Source organism: Penaeus japonicus, unplaced genomic scaffold, assembly GCF_977035675.1.
Source record: "Penaeus japonicus unplaced genomic scaffold, GWHDUDI00000001_assembly GWHDUDI00000015, whole genome shotgun sequence".
NCBI lineage: Eukaryota > Metazoa > Arthropoda > Malacostraca > Decapoda > Penaeidae > Penaeus > Penaeus japonicus.
In genome coordinates, this window is record NW_028234417.1 from 23,074,112 (window position 1) to 23,079,472 (window position 5,361).

At 42.6% G+C, this 5,361-nt stretch overlaps 1 non-coding gene across 1 annotated transcript in view; it reads right to left on the bottom strand.

The window, feature by feature from the left end:
* Positions 1 to 567: 567 nt before the first annotated feature.
* Positions 568 to 5,361, bottom strand: part of LOC122255615 (SNF related kinase) — a 50,003-nt gene continuing 45,209 nt past the window's right edge. Inside the window, exon 3 of the transcript XR_015191672.1 lies at positions 568 to 727. This is a non-coding gene — a transcript (SNF related kinase). The remainder of the gene's footprint in view (positions 728 to 5,361) is intronic.

The following is a 5,361-nucleotide window of genomic DNA, read 5'->3' on the forward strand; positions in this document are numbered from 1 at the left end:
GTAAAGCGAAATCCACATTGGTAAGACCCAAAATATCATTGGTCTTTTAATGTATTTGACACTATGTCCATGATCAGGTCTACCTATCTCTCTACTGGAGCACAAACTCCAAGACCTGGGGATAGCAAAAAGAATATCAAGGTATTATTTAAAAAAACGGTACTTTCAACATTATGGGGATGTCACAAGAACTGTTTTCCTACACAGTATCATCACTTTTCACATAGTACACTACAGTTCACATAGTAACATACAACACATAGCGTATTTCTCTACATGATACCGGTTACGCCTCTAAGACATACCATTTTCAGCGTCCTTGTGATTTTGATAACTTCCAAAAAAAGAAAAATTACACACACACACACACACTTTGCGTTGCTCATTATACCAAGCGTTGCCGCGTAGAACCCATCCACTCCCGTTCGATTCCTCCCGCAAATATAACGCGGTGGCGTTTAACATATTGCACATCCATTAGCTGCTTCTCGTGTGATACCCCCTTTACTATGATTTCAACTGATCACAAATTCTATTCTATTCATTCCTAGCTATCATCTACCCCCATCCTCCATGCACACGAAACTCTCCTTTAATACCTGATTCAACTCCATTCATTGGCGCCGTCTGGTAAGATAAGGGGAGGTCCAGTGCGCATATAATAGTAAAACGCATAACGCAGATTTCGCTACTTACGTTACTCAAAACAATGGAAGTTGTCTCTCACCTGGAAAGAAAAAAAAAAATAAATATAAAATGAAAATAAACCATAGAATGGTGGGTAAAATGATAAATAAATATACTCAATTGTCTGGAAAAGAATATAGGTATGGCTTCATACCCAAACCTTGATTTATTTGTTGTCGTTATGTAATATACAATACTAAAATCGAAACACATTATAAAACATATTTACAAGATTCATAACATATGATCCATTCTCAACTAGTACAGCCGTTAACATGAAGAGACCTCCACTTGCTTAGTTCCAACAGAAATGTATTTAACTTCCTGTTAATGTGATCACTCATGACAGTAGCCCCTCCTACACACACTTTGAAACATTACCATTTTTGAGAGACACTAATATTGAAACAAAACTAACAGTGCAACTAACATATAGCGTCAATAGAGAATCACTTCTACTATGACATCTTTCACCTCTATTATAAAACAATAACATCTTCTCTTTCTTATCTCTCGTCTCTATCTCCAGTTTAATCATCCCCTTTTCTCTAGCGTGTTCATACGTCTGTACCAACAATTGGGTATGTCAGCCAAACCGATTTACTCCCTGATGGGACTAATAATGAAATCGGGAGAGTACGTCCGTAGGCTTGTGCGCCGATTCCGCTTCCTTCTTTCGTGTCATATGGGTACACATATTACAGGAGTAAAACAAGTAGAAAATAAAATAAATATTCACGCTAGAACGTGTATTAAACAACTTATTATAGAAAAAAACAAGTATAGAACGAACTCCAGAAAGAAAATAGGAACGAAATCACGTAAAATATAATGGGATCTTTTGATGAGAAGCCACAGCGTCAACAGGTGGATGTGTCACGTGTGTGACAAATAGAGTCAACTCACTACTGCCTCAGGATTGATGGCAGACCTCACGCACTGCACGCAAACACACAAGAGCGTAGAAAACACAATGGGCAGACTAAATTGGAGGTAATTACAGGTAAAAGAATAAAAGCTGAAAAGGGATTTATGCCGAACAGAAAGAAGAAATGAAGTTTTAAAAAATATAAAAGCTTCTTCAAGTCATTTTGATGGGTATATGTAATTTTTCATGAATTCACTAAAGTCAATAAGAATTCCCCTCAATCTGGAACAATTACATTCGAAGAATCCCGAACTTCAATCTGCCTTTTCAATCTCTCTCCCTAAAACAAATCGCCGAGCTTTCATTAGGCCCAACTTTCAATTTCCAGCCATCCCCTCATGCTCTTAACCTCATTCCTTCGGTCTCTTATGAGCTCCCCCCCCCTCTCCCTCCCAATCATCCTTTCTCCAGGAGGCCTGCACGCATCATGAGGAATTCATCAATTTCCCCTTAAAGTTCGGCTGACCTTATGGCAGCCTTCTTCGATGACGTGAGAAAGGTCTCCCCGACTCAGGCCGTGGGAATATTCGATTGAATCCCTTCAGCTTAAAGAGAGTCTTCTTCTCCGCCCTTCCCTTCGACCACTTTCCCCTTTTAGTCTTAGCCCCTGGCACGCGCTCCTCCCCTTCCTGCTCATCTCTGGCCAATCATCCTCCCTTGTTCGATCTGGCCTAAGCCCCTCCCCTATGACCTTTGACGTAATATACCATGGATCACCTGGTAGAGCCCAGGCCATTAGCATTCTCAAAATACTTATGGATACACACATGGGCGCAAGCATGGAAACACACACACACACACGTGTATACATAATTTACCATGCACGGACATAGAGGTAAGCTTCTCGATCCAGGTCGAGCTTGAAGTGCGCCGCTTGAAGTGTTAGGTGCAAAGCAATATGAATTGTCATTGTCGCTGGGGTATTTGTGACGCAAGTGAGAAAATGACAAGTTTGTGCGTGTGTGTGTGTGGGTGGGGGGGTCGATGAAGAGTCCCCAACGGAGTTTTCGGCGAGTCTGGACGCGGGGGTAAGTGTGGAGGAGGGAGGGAGGGAGGGAGAAGGGATGGGTGGGTGAGAATGGGGTAGGAGGGAAGACAAGGAACAAGGATAGAATGAGGTGAGGAGAAGGAGGAGGAGGAGGAAGAGTAGGAGGAGGAGAGAGAAATGGAGAAGGGGAAGGAGGGAGAGGGAGAAAGAGGAAGGGAAGGCGTGGCTATGGTAGCGCGGCAAACAGTGCGACACCTTCAAGGAAGGAGGTCGTCCATCGAGTCTTGAAGATGACCAGGGAAAGTTTGCGTGCTTTCCGGGCGAGGATTGTCACACTCGCTCTTCATCGCTTTCCTTCTCGCTTGAATTTAACTTGTTTTGGTCACTTTCTCTCTCTCTCTCTCTCTCTCTCTCTCTCTCTCTCTCTCTCTCTCTCTCTCTCTCTCTCTCACTCTCACTCTCACTCTCACTCTCACTCTCACTCTCACTCTCACTCTCACTCTCACTCTCACTCTCACTCTCACTCTCACCCTCACCCTCACCCTCACCCTCACCCTCACCCTCACCCTCACCCTCACCCTCACCCTCACCCTCACCCTCACCCTCACCCTCACTCTCACTCTGCCTCTTTCTTTTACTATATATATATATATATATATATATATATATATATATATGTATATATATAATTTGAAACAAAAGATATCAATTTAGTTTGTATGAGGCATTCTAAACCTTAACTTCTCTTGTTCCCAGGCAGGCCATTTTCACCCTGTTTAATCGGGCAGAAGTCCAATAAGTGGCGCTGCGGTGACCTTTGAAGCCTTTGCTACTTTCGCGCAGTGAACATACGGTGAATCGAGGAGGTTTCCTATGAGATCTATTACTTTCCATTCTGTTTCTTCCTGACAATATAAGATCTATGCCAGTACACATGCCTCTCTTTAAACAGGGACGTTGAACTCAAGGAAACTGCACAGAAGGTTATAGTGTTATTACTACGACCGTCTTCCAGCAAGAAAATCAAATAGTTTACAGGAGAACTGTGTGGCAAGCACCTTAATTTTACTGCATTTACAAGAAGTAAATAAATAAACAAATAAATAAATAACAAGTATATAAAAGGCTTAGACGCCAAGGAAAATGTCCTGTCTATCTGTACGCCTGGCGAGGCATCTAAAGACATTAGTGGGAGTGACAAAGGCGAGGGAAAAGGTAAGACAAAGCCAGTCTTCGGTCTCTTATGGGCTCATACAACACATGTCATCTGATTGGATAGTTAGAATATGATGCTTCCTATAGTCAGGGTTTATAAAACAGAAACTGGCATGAAACAATGGGATTCTCAAAAAGGGTCGGGTGTAACCAACACTCCCAAACTTTGGCCATTTTTTTTCCTTTCTCAATAAATGAAGGATCGAGCTTCAGTTTCACACACAGGCGACCGCGAAGAGACTGACTTTTTTCTCCTGGGGACATCCCCTGCGTGAGTACAGAGACATTTCCTCAGATGTGGAGTGCTATTTCAGTCCCCGGAACTACAACAATCTCCGTCCGGTTCGGCTGCAAACACAATTACGTCCGCGGACACCCTGCCTCTCTCACTCTCACAATGAAAACTTGTGTTAAACTGATCAGCGCGCACAAACTTTGCAAAGCGTCCGCCATCCAATATTCCCCGATGCGGCGCGAGGCCACGAGGATGCTATCACCAAATATTAGGTGTGGCGCTGTGAAAACACCTTTTGGGGAACGGCCGCGCGCTCATGATTACGTCTTTTGGACCGACCGAGTTTTTCATTTTCAGTCTCACTCCTAGTATAAACGACTCTTCTTTTTGTCATCATTCTTTCCCTTTTATATGTCATCAAATTTATCTATGAATTACCTACCTACCTACATTCATACACACAATCACATACGCACGCACGCGCGCGCACGCGCACACGCATATATATATATATATATATATATGTATATATATATATATATGTATATATATATATATGTATATATATATATATATATATATATATATATATATATATATATATATATATATACAGTATATAAACTACATATCGCCTTCGCCAGCGCAGTGGGGGGGGGGGCATATATTTGAAAGGGGTCTTGCCCTTGAATACAGACCAAGGTGGTGTGTTTAGCGGTTTTACGACTTATGACTTTCCGCTCGATTTGTCTAGATGGCCACGTGTTAGGTTCCTGTTTACCTACGTATACCTGTATACATAAAAAACTCCTAAACATACCAGTGCTACGGTAGGCGTTGCAGTACCCTCGTGTGTATGTGCATGTGCATGTGTATGTGTATGTGTATGTGTGTGTGTGTTTGCGTGCGTGTGCTTGTTTGTCACGCACCGGTGAAACACACACACACACACACACACACACACACACACACACACACACACACACACACACACACACACACACACACACACAAACAAATGCACACACACACACACACATACACACACACACAAACAACACAAACACACACACACAAACAACACAAACAACACACACACACACAAACAACAGACACACACACACACACACACACACACACACACACACACACACAAACAACACACACACACAAACAACACAAACAAAACACACACACACACACACACACACACACACACACACACACACACACACACACACACACACACACACCAAGGGTACTCAGACGCCTACCTTGGTACTGGTTTTGCAATCACGCCCACACCTA